This window comes from Muntiacus reevesi, chromosome 3 (assembly GCF_963930625.1).
Source record: "Muntiacus reevesi chromosome 3, mMunRee1.1, whole genome shotgun sequence".
Lineage (NCBI taxonomy): Eukaryota > Metazoa > Chordata > Mammalia > Artiodactyla > Cervidae > Muntiacus > Muntiacus reevesi.
In genome coordinates, this window is record NC_089251.1 from 261,269,813 (window position 1) to 261,294,715 (window position 24,903).

At 35.9% G+C, this 24,903-nt stretch overlaps 1 protein-coding gene across 2 annotated transcripts in view; it reads left to right on the top strand.

Moving 5' to 3' along the window:
* GULP1 (GULP PTB domain containing engulfment adaptor 1) overlaps window positions 1-24,903 on the top strand; it is a 306,541-nt gene that overhangs the window by 104,852 nt on the left and 176,786 nt on the right. For both annotated transcript variants that reach the window (XM_065931908.1, XM_065931909.1), the window contains exon 2: window positions 5,477-5,602. The gene's annotated coding sequence lies outside the window, so the exon portion shown is untranslated. The remainder of the gene's footprint in view (window positions 1-5,476; window positions 5,603-24,903) is intronic.

The following is a 24,903-nucleotide window of genomic DNA, read 5'->3' on the forward strand; positions in this document are numbered from 1 at the left end:
CTGGTGAATCAGTGGTAAAGAATCTGCCTTCAATGCAGGAGACGTGGGTTCGATCCCTGGGTTGGGAAGATCCCCTGGAGAAGGAAATGGCATCCCCATCTTGTATTGTTGCCTGGGAAATCCCATGGACTGAGGAGCCTGGAGGGCTATAGTCCATGGAGTTGCAGAAGAGTTGGACCTGACCTAGTGACTATGCAACAGCAACAGCGACTAATACAACTGGACTTTAAGTAGGTGTTCAACAAATATTTGTTTGTGTTGTTATTCAGCCTCTCAGTCATGTCTGACTCTCTGCGACCCCATGGGCTGCAGCACAGCAGGCTTCCTTGTCCTTCACTATCTCCCGGAGCTTGCTCAAACTAATGTCCATTGAGTTGGTGATGCCATTCAACCATTTTGTCTTCTGTCATCTCCTTCTCCTCCTGCCTTCAAATTTTTCCCAGCATCAGGGTCTTTTCCAATGAGTCAGCTCTTTTCATCAGGTAGCCAAAGTATTGGATATTTAGCATCAATCCTACCAATGAATATTCAGGGTTGATTTCCTTTAGGATTAACTGGTTTGATCTCCTTATTGTCCAAGGGACTCTCAAGAGTCTTCTCCAGAGTCAAGATTCAAAGGCCTCGATTCTTCAGTGTTCAGCCTTCCTTATGGTCAAACTCATATCCATACATGATATGACTACTGGAAAAACCATAGCTTTGACTATCCAGACCTCTGTTGGCAAAGTAATGTCTCTGCTTTTTAATGCTCTGGCTAGTTTTGTCACACTTTCTCTTCAAAGGAGCAAGTGTCTTTTAATTTTATGGTTGCAGTGATTGTCAACAGTGATTTCGGAGCTCCAAAAAATTAAAGTCTGTCAATATTTCCATTGTTTTCCCATCTATTTGCCATGAAGTGATGGGACCAAATGCCATGACCTTTGGTTTTTGAATGTTGAGTTTTAAGCCAGTTTTTTCATTCTATTTCACCTTCATCAAGAGACTCTTTTTAGTTCCTCTTTGCTTTCTGCCATAAGGGTGGTGTCATCTTCATATCTGAGGTTATTGATATTTCTCCTGGCAATCTTGATACCAGCTTGTGTGTGTGTGTGTGTGTGTGTGTGTGAGAAATGTCACACACACACACACACACATATGTAAGTAAATAGCTTATATACTTGGCATATAAGTTAAATAAGCAGGGTAATAATATACAGCCTTGATGTACACCTTTCCAATTTTGAACCAGTTCGTTCCACATCCAGTTCTAACTGTTGCTTCTTGACATTCATACGGGTTTCTCAGGAGACAGGTCAAGTGGTCTGGTATTTCCATCTTTTTAAGAATTTTCCACAGTTTATTGTGATCCACACAGTCAAAGGGTTTAGCATAGTCAATGAATCAGAAGTAGATGTTTTTCTGGAACTCTCTTGCTTTCTCTATGATCGAACGAATGTTGGCAATTTGTTCTCTGGTTCCTCTGCCTTTTCTAAATCCAGCTTGTGTATCTGGAAGTATTCAGTTCAAGTACTGCTGACACTTAGTTTGAAGGATTTTGAGCATAACCTCATTAGCATGGGGCTTCCTTGGTGGCTCAGCTGGTAAATAATCCGCCTGCAGTGTGTGAAACATGGGTTTGATCCCTGGGTTGGGAAGATACCCTGGAGAAGGGAATGGCTACCCACTCCAGTGTTCTGGCCTGGAGAATTCCATGGACTCTATAGTCCAAGGGATTGCAAACAGTCAGACATGACTGAGCGACTTTCACTCACTCACTTACTAACAGGGGAAATGAGCGCAATTATGTGTTTGAACATTCTTTGGCATTGCCATCTTTGGGATTGGAATGAAAACTCACATTTTCCAGTCCTGTGGCCACTGCTGAGTTTTTCAAATTTGCTGACATGTTGAATGCAGCACTTTAACAGCTTCATCTTTTATGATTTGAAATATCTCCGCTGGAATTCTATCTCCTTCACTAGCTTTGTTGGTAGTGATGCTTTCTAAGGCCCACTTGGCTTCGCACTCCAGGATATTAGTCTCTAGGTGAGTGATCACACTATCATGGTTAATCTGGGTCATGAAGATCTTTTTTGTATAGTTCTGTGTATTCTTTCCATGTCTTCTTTATATCTTCTGCTTCTGTTAGGTCCATACCATTTCTGTCCTTTATTGAACCCATCTTTGCATGAAATGTTCCCTTGGCATCTCTAATTTTCTTTCTTTTTTTTTTTTTTTTCTAATTTTCTTGAAGAGATCTCTAGTCTTTCCTATTCTGTTGTTTTCCTGTATTTTTTGGCCTTCTTCACTTAGGAAGGCTTTCTTATCTCTCCTTGCTGTTCTTTGGAACTCTGCATTCAGATGGTTATATCTTTCCATTTCGCCTTTGCCTTTTGCTTCTCTTCTTTTCTCAGCTATTTGTAAGGCTTCTTCAGACAATCATTTTGCCGTTTTCCATTTATTTTTCTTGGGGATGGTTTTGTTCACTGCCTCTTGTACAATGATATTAACCTCTGCCCATAGTTCTTCAGTCACTCTGTCTATGAGATCTAGTCTCTTGAATCTATTTGTTATGAAACATTTGTCACTGAATTTTTTTTAATGAACTAAATTAATTTTCCATCTTTACTTTCCCTAGAGCATAGGAGTATATTAGGGCTATATGAAAGTCGCTGCCTCAGTGAGAAGACTAGAATGCATGGGAAATGATTGTCCCAAGTCACTTATGGCAATCATCTTATACTTTTGGCCTAGAACATTAGGGTAAAAAACATTGAGAAGACAACCGCTAAGACAGTTGGACAAAGATGCTAAGGCATGCTAGGTCATTTGAACTTTGTCCAGAGGTGATATGGTTATATTACTTGTTAGAGAAATCATAGTTGAGTGCTGATGACCTGGTAAGGAAGTAAAGTTGAAGAAGTAACAAAATGGAATAATCAGTATTGAGTATAATTGGATTTTTTTCTTAATTTAACTGCATGTAGCTGGTAAGGGAAATAAAAGGGATTAGTAATGCAAGGTTTCTGTCTTGAGCAATTAGAATGAGAATTGTAGTATTTACTTAATTAAAGTCTCAGAACAAAGGGAAAAAAAAAGATAAGTGTGAACCAAGAATTCAATTTTGCATATTTTGAATTTAGATGCCTATAATAGAAATAAGAAATGAATATTCAGGAAAACTTTTTTTGCAACATTTTGGAAATTAGTTTGTAATATTGCTAAATTCTTGGAGCTAGTTATAAAAAGAAAAATAAGTATTAAAATGGTTTTGAAAAAGTTTTAAGATTGTGATAATGGTGGTCTCTGTTTCATGGTGGTCTTTATTTCATTTGATGACAAGAATATCTTTTAGCCTGGCTTGTTTGTTTAGAGTGGTTTTGATGTGTATGGAATATTTAAAGATACAAATGTTGCATCAACCAATTGAGGCTTCTAGTCATATTGCAATGTTTATAATGGTTTTCTTAAACTAACACTATTGGAAAGAATGAACATTTGGAAAAAAAATGGTTGGCTTCATTTAATTTTCGTACCTCTTCAGATTTCATAATTTGTAATAAATGGTGGCAACATAGTATAAGGTTAAGAGTAATATATTTGTACTAAAATTTTAAGAATCATTTTAGGAATCATTCATTTGGAAATTGATTTTATATTTTAAAATAGAATGTGTTAAAAAAGACAGCTCATAAGCATATCTCAGTTTTTGCAAGAATATTTAAGATGCTCTTTATATAAACAAATCTAATCATATCAGACAGTGGAATAATAGATCCACTTCAGAGTATGTGTCATTTTCCTGCAAGAAGAAAGAAGTAGGCACAAGTTCATTCTTGTTTTTTGATGTGGGTATTTTTATGCTCTTCTTTATTCTGTCACATTACATAAAATATTCTAGGTTGAAAGTATTTTCCACAGTAAGAGTGGGTTTCAGTCAATCTGAGATAGAAATAAAAGCTGTGGGGATATGCTGAATTAACCATTTTAAGGAAAATATTTACTTTGCTCCAATGTTGGAATGTGATTTTTAATAGTTTTTTTTTTTTTTTCTTTTTAAACAAAATTACTTATGTTATCTTGGCTGATTTCTTTATTTCATACCATTAGACTAACATTCACATAAAATATATAGGGAAATAGCCATTATGCTCAAAAATAGTTTTGTCTCCTTTTTCTTCTCCTTCTCCAAGGCAGACAAAAGAGAAAAAAAAAAATGACCTGTTTAATCACTTTGGAAATCGTGACATCATTTCATGGTTACTGTTTAGCTGTGCCATGCTTGAAATTTCCTGTTCAGGTTGAACAGATCTATTTCCAAAGCCTTAAAATATATCGTGCCCATATTTTAATTCAGATTTTACAATTGTTGCCTTCTCTGCCAGATGCTGTTGATGATCTGACTATACCCTACTGCCTTAGTGTCTTCCAGATAAGCTTTTTCACTTGAATTATTGCCCCAGAGTTTGTCTCTGGTGCCTCATAAACTCAGATGCCTTTTTTCTTTATCTCTAAACTTGTGTTAGAAAATGAAAAAGAATATGGTGAACAAATAGATAAACAGGCTTCTAAAGAAAATTTTAGCTAAGTTAGAATCGTTTCACACTATTCAGATGGCTCAGATACAAAGAGGCAGAAATAAAGTATTTGAGAGCTGTCTTTAGTGTATAATTTGAAAAAGTCAAAAATATAGGTCTGGCTTTACCATTGGTCTGTACCGGAGTTGGGGAAGGAGGCCGAACAAAAGAGTTAGGTGTGTTTTTGTGCTTGCGCTCCCCCTCCTCCTCAAAAAAGAGCACTCTTTTTGCTGTTTTGGCAGGAAGAAATACTATACTATAATTTTTTTTTTTTGCTATTTGAATTTATGTCAGAGGTCCATTTGAAATGATGGAATTAAGGGAAGGCATAATTTATGCTGTTGCATCTGGAAGGACTTTTCCTTTTTGTCTGTTGGAATAAAAATGTAAAAATCTTAACGAGCTGTTATGTCTGTTCTAGTTATAGCATGAGAATAAATGGAAGGATAAGCTCCCCAAATGCTTCTCCGTAGCAGTCGAAGTGAAATGAAAGTTAAAATAGATTAGTGCTTTCTACAATTTTCTTTCACCTTCTTAATCAGGGACAGAGTATGCGCTTGGTTACTCTCATTAGCTAATAAGTGGAGGCGACAGCTGGGCCAAGTTGTCTACAGCCTGAGGGAGAGAGGGGGTATACTGTCAACCAACCATACTGGATATGGTTGTAACATATCCATGAGTTAAAACATTTAACTCATTATCTAGCAATCTTACTCTTTGCCCTTTTCTAGCAATCTGTTGCTCTGCTTTTCCAAAAGAAATAACATGCTTTACCATGGTTTTCCTATTATTGGGTAACTTTCTTGAACTTTCATAAGAAATGTAATTGGAATTTTAGAACAAGCATTATAATATCTAAATTACACATAGAGGTAATTATTGATTACCTCTATTGAGTCCAATTTTAATTTTATTTTTAGTTATATGTGATCCCGTCTGGTATACACAATAGAAAAGAAACCGAAGGAGAATTTGGATGGCAGCTGTGTAATTGAAAGTCGAGTGTCTGCGTATTCTTTCAACTATATTTGAACATACCTACCCAGGTAAGAATAAGTGATTGCTCGTTTCTATACTTAGCACAATTTTGAAAAATGATTTGAAACTATAAAAGATGTCTTTATTTTGTACAGATTATTGCAAAAGATGGTTTTATTGAGCAAAATGGTAAAATACATAAAAACAAAGTAAAATTGAAATCATGAATGTATGTTCTATAAAGATAACTTCTTTTATTATTTTGTTCTATATGACTTGTTTTTTGTTTTGTTGATTTTTCCCTTTAAACAGTGTTGGAGTAATGAGTATATGTATTTTTTGTTGAATTTCTTTATTGTTTTTGTAACAAGTCTACTTTGTTCTATTTGAGAATGTGAATTAATGTTCATATTTTCCATTGTATCTGTCAAATATAAACATAGATGGTTTAAAATGTTTTTAGATTGGGCTTATTATTCAGAGAATATCTTTATAGATAAATTGATGTAAATAGTACTCATTTTGCATGAGTAGAGTTACTAAAATTAGCATCACTGGTTCAAAGGCTATAATATTTTAAAAGCTTTTTATTCATATTGCTGAAATTACCTCCAGAAGGTGATAATGAGTTGTAGTTTTCATTAGTCATTTTTGAAAATATTTGTTGACCCACCGATTTAGAGTTTTCCATTCAAACAGTTTCCCTAACAGACCTAGTTTGTGTTGAATTAAAAATGCAAAAAACTAAGTTAAGATTCTAAATTTTGGTTGTGAGCCGTAGCATCCTATACTCACGTGTTTTCAGCCAGTTTGTCTCTTACACAACTAAGCCTAGGAAGAAGTGAATGTTATATGTGCATGATCTTTCACACTGTCTAAAAGTACGTTATTTATAGATGACAGTGAAGTATACATTTATTTGATTAATATCTGCTGAAAACATTATTTCACTCAGCTCAAGCACTGTGATTATTTGATTATTGATTGTATGATGGTGGTGATAATGGATATTAGGGGCAGGAAAACATAAAAATAGTTGCTAGTTGCTTCCTTCTTATAATTTTCAATAAAACATGAAGAAATAAGAAACATATTCCAGTACTTTAGGCACAGATAGGATGTATTAAGTGCCAAGAAAGAAGTAAAAGGCAAGGGTGATTGCTGATAATGATACTTTCAGCTTGGGAACCGAACCCTTCACAATTGAGAGACCAGTTGAGTTGTGCTTTTTATTGGAGGTAGGATTTGACAGGTGAACATTTAAACAGTGGGTCAATTGGTCCATAGATACGGAGCTGAGAAAGCCTGGGGGTATTCAGAAAATTGGAAAGGAGAGTAGATATAGCAAAGTGATGAGAAATATGTTCTGTGACTTGGATTCCTGCACTTTGGCATTCATATTTCATCATTATTGAGGGACAGTTATGGGGGAATAAGATGGTCTGTGCTTTATTCTAAGAAGATTAATCTGGAAATGATATGTCTGTTAGACTAATGGAGAGCAAATACAAAGGGAGGGAGAATAATTTGTAGGCTTTTCTTGTTCTGTTTTCATCAACATCTGTTTAAACACTTGTTATTTGCCAGGCACTATGATAGGGACTGTAGGAAAAAAAGATGAAGAAGATGTAATCCTCACTCTTGAGGCACTTATAGTTACACATGCATGGTTAAAAAAAAAAAAAAATGGAATACACCATGACAGAGTAACAGCTGAATCATACTCAACTAGTATGTTATATAACTAATATAGTTATATAACTAGTTATATAACTAATATAACTAGTTAGTTATATTGAGATATAGAATACCAGGTTATCAACTAATACCGTTTTTCCAAAGACATCAAGTCTTATTAAGGTTATACATAGAAGCAGTGTTTCTAGACTTTGCAAGAATTCAGACAAGAATCAGTGAAACTGTACCTGCAGTGAAAATAGTGTAAATGAAAAATAAGGCAGTGGTAGATGTGGTGGAAGGTTAGGGAGAGGGCTTTTTATCTTAGGAAAGAGGGGCAGGTTGGCATTAACAGATGTGAGGGGGGAACAGCAAAACTGGGATTTTCATGTGGGTAAAATAATAGGTTTGGTGTTGCCTTGCTCTCATGTTTTTTGCTCATATCTTTGCTAAGGCACTCAGCATTTTAAAATTTCATTGCAATTCCTTATGTAATTAATTGAAGATTCATTTATTCACTATGAAAAGTGATGTGAGTTTCTTTAAAATTACAAGTATGATAAGAGTAAAAATAAGTTACACCAAATAAAACATAAGTAAAGACCTGATTTGATTCATAGCCATTGTGTGTGTGTGTGTGTGTGTGTGTGTGTATATATATATACATATTTACTATATAATTTAGTGTTTCTAGCAGTCTCAAAAGTGGATGTATGTTCATGCCTTAAGGGCTTAAGTAAATTTGTTAAAGAAGTCTTAGTGTAATGGACAGGAAAATTATCCTTATCATTTAGAGGTGCCTTAAATTTTGCATTGTTGAAAGGAAAGGGAACTTTGCTAATATGGAGTTATAAATAGATAAGTTTGTAGAAGTTAAGAATTCAAGTTCGCCCGGAAGTCTTTCCTGATTTTTGGATCTGAGACCAGATCTTGTGCCACTGATGAACCTTAACACCGCTTATTAAACATTCCTTAGTTGCACCATGCATTGTGGTTTTGTCTATCATTTCCTGAGACTAAGATTCTTGAGAATTGAGTCATCAATTCATTTATCATTCCAGATATAAATTCACTCTAAATAAAACTCACCAAAATGTTGATTTTATAGATACTCAGTAAATATTTCTTAGATGCAAAATTGAACCCATTTCCATGATTTGTCTTCATCATTCCTGCCTTAGCTTGGATATTTTTGTGAGCTCCATGTTAGTTTTCTATCTCTATGATAAATCACCTTAAAACTTAGCAGCTTAAAGCAGCACTTATGCATTATCTCACAGTTTTCTGTGGACTACAAATCTGGGCGCAGCTTAGCTGGTGCTTCTGGCTCTAGGTCCTCTGCAGGAACATTTCAGAGCTCAACTGGGGCTGAAGCATCCACTCCAGACTGAACCATGGAAGGCCTCTCTCAATAGGGTTGCTTCCATGAAATTAAAGCCAGCTTCCTCTGGGGCAAGCAATCCAAGAGAGAGAGCAAAAGTGAGCATCCGTGATGGAAACCGCATTCCTCTATAACCAAATCTAGGAAGTGTCATCCCATTTGTGGCAGTTTAATGATCACCTCTAAAAAGATAGCTCAAGTCCTAACCTGTGTTACTCGTGAATGAGACAATATTTGGAAACAGAATAAAGGCTTATTAAGATAAATGGAATTAAATAAAGGATCTTGAGTGGGAACATCCTAGATTAACTAGATGAGCTTTAAATCTAATACCATGTATTCTTATGAGGTATACATAGAGCAGAAAGAAGGTTCTGTGAAGTCAGAGGCAAGGACTGGTATGATGCAACCACAAGTCAAGGGTTCCCTGGTACTACTAGCAGCTGAAGAGGCAAGACCCTTACTTAGACCCTTCAGAAGAAGTGTAGTCCTTCTGACACCTCGATTTCCAACTCTTGTCCTTCAAAACTATGAGTGAATGAAATTCTGTTGTTTTCAGTCATCCAGTTTGTGGTGGTTTGTTATGGAAGCTGTGGGAAACTAATATACCACCCTTTTCTGTAGTCTTGTATATTTTAGAGATGCATCATAGATCTAGCCCACATTCACTGGCAGGGGGTCACAAAAGGGCATGAATAGCAGGAGGCAGAAGCCGTCTGAGAGTCTTGCTATTCTATTAGATTTCCGAATCCCTCCATTTGCTTGATATTTGATACATCTATATACCCAGACCATTAGAGTCATTATCTCACATTCTTAAAAATCATGATCTTCCTTTCTGTATTTCCCAACTCTTTGATTAGAATAGTTATTCATTTGGATAGCCAGATTGGAAAACTTAATTTGAATTTCTGCTTTTTTCTTAATACTCATAACCTTTAATCTATTAATTGGTCTTTTTCATTCTATTCCTTAAATTTTTATCATCTATCCCATTATTATGTCTTTCTAGAAGTAGCAATACAGCCCCTAAGTGCTCTGTCTGTTTCTGAGCATTTCCCCTTCAAACCTTTTCCTGCAAAGTGACTTGTGAAAATTTAAGTGGGGTTATGTAATTTCCTTATGTGAACTGACTCTTGACTTCCTGAAATCCAAAGTGTATCTTTAATCATTCCTTAATATAGGTCTAGAAAATTGTATAAAGCTTTCCAGATATATTATGTTCTTTCATTTTTGCTTGCCTTTCTCTGGGATTCTCTTTTTCCAATAATCAGATAGGTGTGTGTTTGTTTTTGTACCCAGAGCACCCTGCAGAATGCCTAATACAATGGCCAGCACAGAATAAGTTGTCATCTGTTGTAAACTAATGTTAAAGATGAAAGATGAAGAGATGAGGCTTGAAACAGCAATAAAATGACTAAACTTACAGATTCCTTTAAGATGGAAACCCATGTAAGAGAAAGGAAAACTATGGACTAATTAATGATGGAGCAAGACTGGATAGTTTAAGGGTAGAATAAACACAAAGGCATGTTCAGTGTAAATGTGTGGAAGAAGTAGGAGTCAAAAAGTGTGAAAAAAAGAGAGTTTTAATTTTGAGACCCTATATAAAGTTTAGATTTGAATGTGGCTGTATTGTGGTTTTAAGAGTATTAAAAGGGTCATCTGCACAGTTTATGCTATATTAGATAGGAAGTATAAGGAAGATGATGCAGATAATAAGAAGTAGAAGAAATAGATGACAAAAATGCAATGTAATATTAAGAAAGCAACAGAAAAGGACTAGTATATTTTTTTTTGCCCCCTTCCATTGTATAATAGTAAGTAAGACTAATACTTACTTACTAATACTTATGTCTTAAAGCAGAGATGTTACTTTGCCAACATATCTGTCTAGTCAAAGCTTTGGTTTTTCCAGTAGTCATGTATGGATGTGAGAGTTGGACTATAAAGAAAGCTGAGCACTGAAGAATTGATGCTTTTGAACTGTAATGTTGGAGAAAACTCTTGGGAGTCCCTTGGACAGCAAGGAAATCCAAGCAGTCAATCCTGAGTGAAACCAGTCCTGAATATTCATTGGAAGGACTGATGCTGAAGCTGAAACTCCAATACTTTGGCCACCTGATGTGAAGAACTAACTCATTTGAAAAGACCCTGATGCTGGGAATGATTGAAGGCAGGAGAAGAAGGGGACGACAGAGGACGAGATGGTTGGATGGCATCACCAACTCAATGGACATGAGTTTGAGTAAGCTCCAGGAGTTGGTGATTGACAGGGAGGCCTGGTGTACTGCAGTCCATGGGGTTGCAAAGAGTTGGACACAACTGAGCGACTAAACTGAATTGAACTGAATTGAAGTAAGACTAATAGTGCTCTTGTCTGAAGAATGTCTCTGGGGAAGTCCCTCAGTGGAGAGCATATTCAAATAGTATTCAGCAGGTGTGTTATGCTTAATCAGCATTTAAATACCAAAGGAAATCATCTTTAAGCTGTTTGCAGAAACTGCAGAAAGCCATTTTACTTTCACTGACCTTTGATGGTACATTAAAAATTTACATTTAGTACATCTATATGTGTAAACCATACTTCCATTCTAATAATTAATGATATTCAAAGTAATCATTACCTGTCTAATATTAACAGTTTTCATTTAATGAAGAGACAAAGGGAAAAATGCTTTGTATATTTATGTAATATGTAATTGTAATGAATGGTTTATTCATGAGTGAATTGCTATTTGAATGAAATAGTGAAAACAGGGAAAGTGGCTTTTTACCAAATATGTTCGTCTCTGTTACAGAGTGGTGATCTATGGGCGTTTAGCTTAAACTAATTATTTATGTGATGAGGGTATTATATAGTCTATCAACTATATAGACTATAGATATATCAACTATATCAACTTAACTATTTAGAGATAACATTCTCTTTTCTTTTGACCTCTGAAGGTTCCCCAAGAGTTAACATTCTTTACAAAATGATTTACCTTGTTTTTATTTATTTTTTTTATTTTATTTTATTTTATTTTATATTTTTTTTTCAGTGTGTTTTGTCATACATTGACAGATTTACCTTGTTTTTAGAGCATAATCTACATTGATGAAATTTAGCTTAGCAAAAAGATTCTTTTAAAAAGGATACTTTTTACACATGAAGACAGAAATAAATGAATAAGAATGATTTACGTAATTATGTGCAATGAATGAAGAGATGGAAGTGGCTATCTCAGAGAAGGAAATTGTTAAATGATGAGTTTTGAATTGCATAGTTCATCAGTTTAGTGGCCTGACAATCTAAACTGTAAGCATTTTGATCAAATGACTACCTGTAATGGTCAACATCTCTTTATATAAGCAGTCTGTTCTATGTATTAATATTTATCACATCTACAGTTGATGAGTTTCTATAAATTACAGTTCTTATTTTGCACGTAACAGAAAGGAGTTCTATGTACTTTAAGCAAAAAGTATTTTGTTGAAAGGATATGAGTTAGCTCATGGATTCAGAGGGTGATCAGAAAAACAGTTCTCGGGAAAGACAGGAGCCAGAGCATTTCTGGGGATCTAGAGAGCAGGAAGTGGAAAGAGACTGAAAAGTACTGCCATGGAGCTAAATCTGGACCAATAATGTGGTTTAATGCTATTCTTCCCACATTCACAAAGCCAGTGTGCATGGCTGGGTTTCAATCATTTGCCCTCTGCCAGGAACCATAGCACTTGATTAACAATTCTCCTGAGACTGCTAGCATGTGGAGAGGGTAGGTTCCCAAAAAGAATTTCAGAGTTTTAGGACTAAGATGGGGAGTAGGGCAAGCAAAAACAATTGATGTTTCTAAAGCCTTTCTTCAGAACTGTCATTCGAAAAGTATCAAACTCTAACAACAAAAAACTTGGAGAATAAAGATTTTGCCAGTAAAATTAGCATAGATTAAATAGTAATGTTGCTCAGGTTTTAATAGCTATCTACTCTTATGAAAATTTTCTTTGTTCTTTCTTTTATACATATGTCTATTGTCTGTCATGTGCCAAGTGCTGTCCTAAGCAGTGAACATAAAGCTATAAACAATAGAATTCATTTTTGCTTTGTATAGTCTTAGTGAAAACTGAAATATATATAACAATTAATATATTGCAGGAAGTCTAGAACCAGAACTGTAGTAGTTTCCTAGAGCTGCTGTAAGAAAGAGCTACAAACTGAGTGGCTTTAAACAACAAAAATTCTAGAGGTTAGAAGTTTGAAATCTGCGTGTCAGCAGGCTCCTGTGTCCTCCAAAAATTCTAGGGGAGCATCGTGTGTTCTTTCCAGCTTCTGGTGGCTGACAATCTTTCTCGGCCTGTGGCAGCCTACTGGGCTACTCCCCCTCTGGCTCCATCTCACATAGCTTTCTTCCCTGTGTCTCTTGGTGTGTCCTCTCCTCTTCTTATGAAAATACCTGTCATTGGATTTAGGGTCTATCCTAAGTCCAGAATGATTTCACCTCAAGATCTTGAACTAATTACATCTGTAAAGACACTGTTTGAAAATAAGGTCACATGCTGAGGTTCTGAATGAACATGAATTTGGGTGAGATGGTGTTTATCCCACTATAGGGAGGGCATATGATACACTTGGTGTTCTTCGTAGGGTCCCAGGGCCTATTATTGGGATATGCTGGTGAATCCCACTTGAAGGGAATGTCTGAGAGTGAATGCTCAGCAGAAGGAAAGGAATGTACAACGGACCCTCCCAGGGCTTGTGAGGAGGCATAGTTCATTGGAAGAAATGAAAGTATCAACAGTTCAGTTCAGCTGAAGCAGAGAGTACACAGGACTGGTAAGAGGTGGAGAGGAAAGAGGACAGAGAAGAGGTTAAATGGACCAGATGATAAGGGAACATGTAAGGGCTTTGACGTTATCCTGAATATGGTAGGTGCCTTTGAGGGAACAGTGGTAGTGTGTTAGTCACTCAAGTCCTGTCTGATTCTTTGTGACCCCATAGACTATAGTTATAAAATGAAAGAAAAAAAAAGAGAGAGAGAGTGAAAGAGTGAAACTAGGACACACAGTAAGATCTCAACACTATATCTGGCAACCTTCAACCTTTAATTTTAAACACTAAAAGTAAAGGCACTTAAATGTTAGCAGTGGTGACTTTAATTTTACTGTTTCTAACATTTTTAAAGTACACTGGGTCCAAAGAACATATACTACTTTTATAATGGTGGGGACAAAAGCATTTTTTTGGTAAATTTTAGCACATTAAATAAACCTGATATAAGATTTATATAGCATAGTGTTTTTAAAAATAAGTGATTGGTTTCAAGGATTGGGTATCTTTTAATTTAGGAGGGAAAAGAGTTGTAAGTGAATAAGTATACCACCTGAAGAAGGTATTTCATAAAATATCCTGAAATATGTATGGAGATACTGATTGCACATCCTCAGTTGGGTTAAGTAGCCATTGGCTAAATCAAGAAAAAAAAATCTACTTTTGGACATAAGATAGGAAATACATTTGGACTGAAAGCACTTTTCTCTTGATTTTGAAAACCATGTCAGTGAGTGAGCAATTTAATAAAGTATAGAAATTGATCCTTTTATGTAAGTTATCATAGGTAATGCCAGGTTACCTTATGTAAGGCAATTAGGCATAACATTCCTGTGAAGATTTTACTAATTTTTGTAAGACTGAAGTGTACTTAGATTTTTGGAATGCAAAATTAGAGCTTTAATGTTAAATCTACTTTACATATCCAAGGGTCGTGCTGTGAGAACAGAACACATTTGCATGTTCTTCTGTGTTTTCTACCCAGTTTCAGAATATTAAACAACTATTCCATTAACATAAACTGGATGATGTGATGGAACAATTAAAACTCTCACATCATCTTTAGACTATTTTTCTTGAGGTTAGCAAGAGATAAAGCAGCTTAATTAATGTCTCATAATAATGTTTATAAAATGTTTATCAAAGAAAATCATTTGATACTTCCGTGGAGACTTTTTGTTTTATTTTTTTTTGAAGTATTGATAATTGCTTAAATAGCATTGTTTACTTTGATTCATCAATAAAATTGTTTGCTAATCCTGACCTGAGATGATGTATAAATATTATGCTATTTAAGAATAGTTCAGAGTTCAAACATTTTACTTGCTAATGATAATAAAGTAAGCAGACCTTCTTTCTTAAAATTAGTCTTGAATATATTCTAGTAAAATATATACTGGAAATACATTTCTTGGTTAATTATTTATAAGAAAATATAGATACCAATAATTATAATGGAAAAGTAAATATTTCAGTAGAAGGAGTGCGTGCATGCTAAGTCACTTCAGTCATATCCGACTCTTTGCAACCCTATGGACTGTAGCCCATCAGGCTCCTCTGTCCATGAGATTCTCCAGGCAAGAATGCTGGAGTGGGTTGCCATGCCATCCTCCAGGGGATCGTCCCTACCTGGGGACTGAATCCGCAACTCTTACATCTCCTGCATTGGCAGGCACGTTCTTTACCATTAGCATTGCCTGGGAAGCCCAAAATACATGAGTGTCACCAGAGGTCTTTTTCATGATCTTCTCATTGAAAGTGTTAGTCGCTTAGTCTTGTCTGACTCTTTGCAACCCCATTGACTGTAGCCTGCCAGGTTCCTCTGTCCATGGGATTCTCCAGGCAAGAACGCTGGAATGGGTAGCCATTCCCTTCTTCAGGGGATCTTCCCGACCCAGAGGTTGAACCTGGGTCTCCTTCATTGTTGGCAGATTCTTTACCATCTGAGCCAACAGAGCCCTACTTTCAGTGGAAAGTTTGACGTTTTTCTTTTTTTAATAATTTATTTTTAATCAGAGGACAATTGCTTTACAATATCGTGTTTGTTTCTGCCATACATCAACATGAGTCAGCCATAGGTACACACATGTCCCCTCCTTCTCGAACCTCCCTTCCACTTCTCACCCCATCCTGCCCCTGTAGGTCGTCACAGAGCACCAGGCTTGAGCTCCCTGCGTCATGCAGCGAATTCCCACTGGCCATCTGCTCTACACGTGGTAATGTACATGCTTCAGTGTTACTCTCCCTCTTGGTCCCTCCCTCTCCTTCCACACTATGTCCACAAGTCTGTCCTCTATGTTTGTGCCTCCATTGCTTGACTTTTTCAAGCAAGGTTATATCTCTTATATCAGTTAGCCCATCCCCACTTGTCCTATGTAAAATTTAACTTAATTAGGACTGTTATGGCATCACCGCCTCAATGGACATGAGTTTGGGCAAACTTCGGGAGACAGTGAAGGACCTGGAAGTCTGGCATGCTGCAGCCCATGGGGTCACAAAGAGTTGGACACAACTTAGTGAGTGAACAACAGCAGCAGGACTGTGAACCTGAAAGTCTGCCTGCTTGGAGTTTATAGGCTTCCCTCCACCCCCATTCTTGTTTTCTAAACTTCTGAGAATTAAAAATCAGTCCTAGTAGCATTAATAATATTAATGACAATGTCTAGCATGTACATGTTGTTTTTAGCTGTTTGTATAAAAGAACCTCTCTAATCCTTATATTTTGAGGTTGGGGACTCAAGTTACGGATGAAAAAGCTTAAGCAGAAATCGGTAAAGTAAATTTGCCTAAGATCAAATGGTAGAGAGGGGATTAGAACCCAGGTAGACTATTTTATCTGCCATACTCTACTTCATGAAGAAGATATAGATTAATATGCAAGAATTTTAATCCAAAAATATCAAACACCTCATCAGTATTCCCTGTCATCTTCTTGTGGAGAGATCTGACATACAGCTCTGTGATAGCTGGGTTACATATTTCTTATTTCCCCACATTTTTGTACCACTCATCCTCCTCATATTTCATTTATTTCAGATCCCTTGACTGTTCTCCTACTTCATATTCAGTTTTATAGTTTTATTTACATGTTTTCCAGTATACAGAAAGATTCCAAGATAAACCTCTTATTTTGTTTACTTAGAAAAGATGAGAATATCATTTTGAGAAAGTAAAACATTAGTTCTGTGTCCTAAGGATAACACTAATGCAAACAGCAATAGTAAGTTTCCAGGGTAGTGAGAATATTAAAAGAGTTTTTGATATCCCTTTTCATAATTTAAACTTACACTTGATATTAAATTTTATTGTGAGAAGAAAATTACACATTTTCTATTCCTTGTGATAAACCAAGCACACACAGCAATATCCCTGTTATAACCTCAAATCCCTGGATAGACCAGAAAATAAATATATATAATTCAATTTAGAACTGTACTGGAAAATAAGTCAGAGAACCTTCAATAGACCAAAAAATATGAAAAATCCATAAGAGGATACACTGTGAGATTTAAAAGGGAAGTCACAACTACAGATAGGCCCTGGGAAGGGCAGTTTGAGGGAGGGGATATACAGTGTATGCACAGCTGAGTCCCTCACTGCTCACCTGTAACTGTCATAATGTCGTTTAACAGCTATCGTTGTTCAGTCACTTAGGTTGCGTCCGACTCTGTCACCCTGTGGGCGGTAGCTTCTCTGTTCGTTGGATTTCCCAGCAAGAACCCTGGAGTGGGCTGCCACTTCCTTCTCCAGGGGCTCTTCCTGCCCAGGGGTAGAACCCCCGTCTCCTGCATCTCATGCACTGGCAGGCGGGTTCTTTGCCTCTGAGTCATCAGGGAAGCCCTACCGCAGTACAAAATAAAAAAAAACAATTTTTAAAAAAGGAAACAAACCATAGGCCTTGGGTAGGACACTTAACCAAAGGTGGGTGTTGCATTAAGAATGCACCATTCTCAGAAGTGGCAGATTCTAGTTTCCTGGAGAAGCCTTGAGCTGGGGATGAGTAACTACTTACTTAGTTATGATGCAGAAGAGCATTGTCAAGTATTCAAACTCGTAAAAGAAAGTCCCAGTTATCTTCTGCGGTCTGGATACTGAAGATATGTGCTTGGATTAGGGAAAAACACTTAAGTGTTCTGGTCTTAGCAACCATGAGGAGAATCAGAGAACTGTCTCCTCTCACTCTCATTGAAGACAGATGACAGTACTGAGATAACAAGAGGTAATAAAGTAAGCAGCGTGCAGTTAACTGTAACAGCAGGAGGATGGGGGGGATTCCTTGAATAGAAGAGAGTAAAGCAAAAAACTGAATTAGAAGCTTGATCATATTCCTTTACCGTTTCGACTTGTAGTTTGTGTGTGTGCCCAGCCGTGTCCAATGGACTGTAACCCATCAAGCTCCTGTGTCCACGGAATTTTCCAGGCAAGAATACTGGAGTGAGTTGCCATTTCCTTCTCCAGGGGATCTTCCTGACCCAGGGGTTGAAACTGCATCTCTTGTGTCTCCTCCATTGGCAAGCAGATTGTTTGCCACTGTGCCACCTGGGAAGCCCTTACTGTTCAACCTGTTATGATTTAACAATTCAAGGCATAAATGAGAAATATTTCATCCTAAAATTTCACTGTATATTTGAAATGTTAGGGATAGTGTTAAAAATTAGGAATGAATATAGAGGACCAAGGTTATTTTATTGTTTCAAATCAAAACAAATTGTTTTTTGAGAAAGCTACCTTTTTGTTGTTTTAATGTAATTCTTTCCAAAATTAAAGCATGATACATAATTTTTACATTAAAACATCATCAAATATTTCAGCGTTAAAACCATAAAAAAATATTGCAGTGTTCAAAGGTGTCATCACCAAAGTTTTAGTAAATTATTTTCTTATAATTGTACCTAAATAGCAGGGAGAAAACTTTTTTGCCTCTGTACAGTCTAAGTTGTTTAGTTTTTGTATAGAGTTTGGGCTGTTTTTTCTCACTGTTTATTCACACTTCTCAGGGACAATTTAAATAATGATGAAAAAAATAAACTCTTATGAGATACTTTATTGAAGTATTGGAATGCAAAAAAGTAGAGAGTACACCTCTTCTCCATCCCAACTCTCACTTAGGAATTAAATTGAACCCAGTTTAAAAAGTAGCAAATGGCATTCTAGTTTGTCAGGCTTTTATAATGACAGGTTATTTATTCTAGAAATAGAAAGCTCTGTGTCTATCTGTGTGGTAGGGCTTAAGGAATGCTTTTTCTGTCTGTCTTCTGAGCTATGGAAGTTTCCAAATAGTAACAAAATATTTTCATTGTCTTTACTCCAAAGTTACACTGTAGATTTTTAGCTTTTTAGCTGGCTTGTTTCTTTCCATTTCCAAAGCTACATATAAGGTTATTTAGCTTTTTTAACCTATTATTCCCAACCCTAACAGATTTGCAGTAATAGTCTTAATATTTCATTGCAAACAAACCCATTAAATGAGTGCTGAAAAGGTGTAGGATTTTTTTTTTCTTCTATCCCTGATATTTACAACACTAGTGAAACTTGGAATTTTCTGGAGTCCTTTGTTTTTTGCAACTTGCAAAATTGCTAAGTTAGTGTTTTTTGTTGTACAGAATCAAGCATTTCAGTAACTAGTCAGTATGATTTGGTATGATGCATGAATATAGACAATGATATATATTATTTAGCGTATATTTTTACGAGCCCACTCCTTTACAGCCCCCCTTCCGTCTTCCCACTGGTAACCACTAGCTTATTCTCTTTATCTGTGAGTCTGCATCTGTTTTGTTATATTCACTACTTTATTTTGTTTTTTAACTTAGACATGTAAATGATATCATACAATACTTGTCTTTCTCTTTCTGACTTATATCGCTGGGCATAATTCCTTCCAAGTCCATCTATACTGCTGCAAATGGCAAAAATTTTATACTATTTATGGCTGAGTAGTATTCCATTGTATGTATGTGTGTGTGTGTGTGTGTGTGTGTGTATACCACCTTTTTTATCCATTTATCTTTTGATGGAAGCTTAGATTGCTTATATTAATATTTCTTGGCAATTGTAAATAATGCTGCTATGAATATTGGATGCAATTTAAAGTCTCTCTGAGAGGTTAATCATGGATCATATCTTAAACATAATCTTTCTACATCTACAAGTTTTATAGTTTACATTTGGAACTGTTTTCAGTTATTTTATAGAACAACATGTGTGTTCACATGTTGGCAACACCCAAGACAGGGCTAAGTTACTGCTTCTAGTCACTCATATCGTTTTGGGCTAATAAGTCTGCAACTTTCATTACAGTATTTTCTTTGAATTTTCTATGGCAAGTCAAATCAGAGGATTGCTGACTTGAACCTGAATTGCTGCTGGGTTTGAGACAGAACATCAATTTATGTGCAACATGTTAATTTGCATGATTCAGTGATTCTCTTCCAATACTCCCAATAGTAGGAAGCATTTTCCTCCTGAGGCTTTTTCTTTTTTTTATCTCAAGATAATATATACTCTCTCCTTAACCATCTAACAGATGCAAAATGTAGTTAAGAGATGATTGATGCTATGATGTTTAAATATTTCATACTTGCAAATTGCTACTACAAAATTTTCAGTTAGCATTATAAACAGATTATACTCATTTTTTATCTGCTTTTTGGTACTTCTTGGAGTTCACCTTGAATATCATTTATCTTTCCTCTGCAGTGATTCCATGTTGTTGGATCAGGATATATATCCCCAATTTTATAAAAAAACAATAGAGATTTGGTAAAGCCCAATTAAATATTACACTATTCCCTTTCATCTTTAATGAATGGCATAACAGTTCCTTGTTTTTATTGATGATTAACCCAATGTACACTTCAGTGTAAAAGCATCATGCTTTCACTTTTCACTTTGAATCTTTGGATAGGTTTCTGATCAACTTTTGGCTTTCATGAAAGGCTTACACTCCTTGAACAGCACGTTTGATTAAATCCTTGAACAGCACGTTTGATTAAACAATTAATCTAAAACTGTATCAAGTCAGGTGAGCAGCTTCTCTTCGGCTGGAAGGCCTGTATCAATGTCCTAGAACTAATTCACTCTTCCAGATCTCCCAGGGCTTTGTACTGCTGCTGAAGCTTTAATTCTGCGGTTACTTTGTCTGTCTTCCCATACACCCTTATTTTCAGACACTGAATCTTATCCATTAATTTTTTAAAAAATAGAATGCATTCATTTGCTTCCATTCTTAGTGACAGCCGTATTTCTCTACCATCATCTTTTGCCTGCGCTACAGCAACAGCTTTTTAACTCTTCCTCTAGAAGCTTCTTCAATAATATGAATGTAATAAAATGTAAATCTACATGCAGATTTATTTTCTCCCAGTCAACTTCAGCTGATTCCTATTGCAAGGCTTAAGGTACCAAACAGGTTTCTTCCTGGCCTTATCTCTTCAGCTCTATCTATTTTCCCTGCTTCCACCTTTCTCCACTCTTCATCCTTATTGGCCTATTTTCAGTTCTTTAAATGCCATGTTTGCACACCTTCAAACCTTTCCCTGTTCCTTCTGTGTTGTAAACTTCAATTACATCTTTCAAATTATAGTCAAAACATTACTTCCTCCAAAAAGAACCCCTTGATATTTCTTTTATACTAGTTAAGGTTTTCTTGTAATAAGCCACCATAATACCCTGTATATCATTATGTTTTTCTTCTCCTTATGTGTGAGTTATTTTCTCCCATTTCTGTCTTTGCTGATGGTGTATAAATTCCATTAGGCATAGCTTAATTCTATCTTGCTCACTTGTGTTATAATAAAATCCACAATGTAAGTTCATAGTAAATATTGTTTAAATAAGGGACTGAATGATTGAAAGATACCTTTATTACTATTTTTAAAGACAGGGTATTTCTTGAGAGAAGTCAGTTTATCCCTTTTATGTATCTTTTAGGTTTTCTGACACTGTCTCTAAATTAAAGAACTTAATAATTAAAAAATCTATACCTTAACCCCATACACTAATTATGATTAAAGTGAATATTGGAGGATAAATCATATTATATAAGTTGGTTATTGTATTTGTTGAGAGATGTTCCTATTTCAGTTTGCTTGTTAAACTCCGCATTTTTTTAATGTATTAAAATTAAGTTAGTGTTTTATAAGGAAAATATTTTTATTTATTGGTCGATTTTTATATGTTTCTAGTCAGTGACAAGTTTTTGTTATATGTCTACTTTACTGAATTCTGTCATTTTCTTTATAAAGAAGCAACAAAATATATTTTTAAATTGGAATATTGACTACAGCTGTGTAACTATTAGGCAAATCTTTTTTATGACTTATTGGTATGATTCTAGCCAGTAGGCAGTATTCCAAAGCATAACACTTCAGTAATCTTCATTGGAAAAAAAAGTAATTTGTGTATTTTTTAGAACTTAATTTAGCAAGAACTAAGTGAAGGATTTGACAGATAAGATGCTTGCCCTCCCAGTGTGTTCAAAAGAATGCTGAAACTGGAAAAGCTTAATATGTCATTAGCTTGGCAATTCCTCTTAGAACTCAACACTATTAATCATTAGAAGGAGGTTTTGTAATATGTCAGGGGCTTATAATTTGTTCTATTCTAAAATAGCATTTGTGACAGGAAAATGATTTCAGTTTATGTATTTTAATCTATGTAAATTTTTTAACCATACAATGACAGAAATTGTTCTGGTCTTCTCAAAAAATAAAATTTACATAGTTAGACTAGTTTATAATTTCTTAAATGGAATTAATTTGCATGACTGTTTTATTATTGTAAAACACAATTCTAACAGAGTGAATAGGTGATATTATAACTCTATAACAATTTATAGTTCCTGGTTTTATGCACTAATATTATATCAAGGGCGTATACGTTACCATGTGGGATAAGTCTTAAAATATTTGAATGAAGTGTTTAAAGATGACTTTTAGCAGTATTTACTTAAAGTTCATTTGCTTCATTTTCACAGTCCCAAATTACTTTGCAAATAGCCAAGATTCCTTACTATAGATTAATATGATCTGGAGAGTTTGCTTCATATAGTCCATTGGAGTTTCTGATAGAAAAAGGAGTAAATCTTAGGAAATTGTGTATTTTGAAGACAAAAGTAAAGGGCACATTGTAGGGACTTTTTTAAAAAAGATTATAGCATGGAGGCTACTAAGGTTTGTATTTCTCACGGTCAATTAGCACAATCTCACATACAACCTATTTTATCTAAGTAATAAAGCAATTTTATCTCAGAAGACTGCGGAACTGCATATAATCTGTCTGTGAAATACAACCCAGATACTGAAAAGTTTAATGATATTAATAATTGCTGGAAGTTGACTTTTTGAAGAATCCCATGATAATTTACGGAGAGGGCAATGGCACCCCACTCCAGTACTCTTGCCAGGAAAGTCCCATGGACGGAGGAGCCTGGTAGGCTGCAGTCCATGGGGTTGCGAAGAGTCGGACACAACTGAGCAACTTCACTTTAACCTTTCATTTTCATGCATTGGAGAAGGAAATGGCAACCCACTCCAGTGTTGTCTGGAGAATCTCAGGGACAGGGGAGCCTGGTGGTCTGCTGTCTATGTGGTCACACAGAGTTGGACATGACTGAAGCGACTTAGCGGCAGCAGCAGCATGATAATTTAAAGAATATGACACTTATTCTTCTGACCTAGCAAATTTCAAAGAAAAGTATGTTTAGATGAAACATTTAATATCTGTTTAAATTCTTTGTCAATATCTTTGTCAATATCTGTTTAAATCCTTTGTCAATGTAGAACAAATCACAAAAAAGATGTTTGCAATTGGAGAAGAAGGAATAGAAGAACGTAGAACATGCCCTTGGAAGAGAAGGAAGAAGTGAACAGGGATGAATTAAAGTGGCGATTGTTTCCAGTTTTCTGATTGCCATCCATCACAAGGCTAAAAAGCTTAAAGTTATGAAGACCTGAATGTATAGCTAACTGAGTGCTGAAAATGAGAGTTACAGTAAGAATAAAAGGAAATGTTACCTACATTAGGTTCAGTTGCTTGTTGCCCAGGAATCCATTACCGAGAGACAAGTGCTGGGTAAAAGAAAAGACAGCTTTGATGAGGAAGCTGGCAGTCCTGGGGTGAAGGTGGACTCATGTCCCAAAGAGCAACTTCCAGCTCCCCAGGTTTTTCTGGGAGACTTTCCTGGTGGCTCGGATGGTAAAGCGTCTGCCTACCATACGGGAGACCCAGGTTCTGTCCCTGGGTTGGGGAGATCCTCAGGAGAAGGAAATGGCACCCCACTCCAGCCTGGAAAATCCCATGGATGGAGGAGTGTGGTGGGTTACAGTCCATGGGGTCTCAAAGAGTCAGACACGACTGAGCGACTTCACTTTACTTTATGTAGGAAAAAGAAGAAAGGGCTTTTATTTTCAGAGATGATTGCGTTGGTCACATGATTCCAAGTAGCCATCAAGTCTCTCTTGCAACTGGAACATTATCTAAGTCAGAAATCTCTGGCTAGCTAGTTCTGAAAAAAACAAGAAACAAGGGACAAAGACAAACTGAAGCAGATAGAACTATTCTTCAGTCTCGACAGGCATCATCAGCTTTTTTCATTAGCACCAAGCTAAGCTAAGTAAATGGTGGTCTAGGGTAGAAGTCTAGGCTTCCCGGGTGACTCAGTGGTAAAGAATCTGCCTGTCAAGCAGGAGGCGTGGGTTTTGACCCCGGGTCGGGAAGATCCCCTGGAGAAGAAAATGGCAACCCATTCTAGTTTTTTCCTTGGAAAATCCCATGAACAGAGGAGCCTGGCGGGCTACAGTCCATGGAGTCACGAAGAGACAGACATAGCTAAGCGACTAAATAGCAACAACAGGGTAGATGTCAGGTATGGTAAGCCCAGAGTCACAGCCCTATCATAAGTCAGAAGTAGAGTTGAAATGATCTAAGAAGCTGAGAGTCCCTAGTTACATCTCATGGCCTGTTATAAAAAAACCTTTATTATTTAAAAACTCCTCAAGGTAACATGAAATGAGTACAACTATTCTCAGTTAAAAGTAAATTTCATGGTTTACAAAATAATATAACCAAAGCAAGATGCCCCAGTGCTCTGTCTTAGAAAACAAGTTCCTAATCCTGGAATCTTTTACCTATCCTGTGACTAAATAATAATACTGACTTTGAAAAAGAAAGGAAAGATATACTCATCTAGAATAAAGTGAAAAATGTACTTTAAAACTTACTGAATTTATATTTCCAGTGGTTTTCTTTTCAATATTTATTTTTGTAAGTATTTTTTTCACTTTTAAATGAAGTTCTTTCTGTGTAGCGTTCCTCTTCTTGTCCTTTCCTTCTTTCTAGCCCTCTCTTCCTCTTTTTCCCCTCGTTTCTTCTGTTCTCCCATTGAGAGTTCTTTTTGGGGTGATGAAAATGTTCGGCATAAATGTAATTAGATAGTGATGGTGCATAACTTTGTAAATATTCTAAAACCCATGGAATTGTGTATTTTAAATGAGTGAACTCTA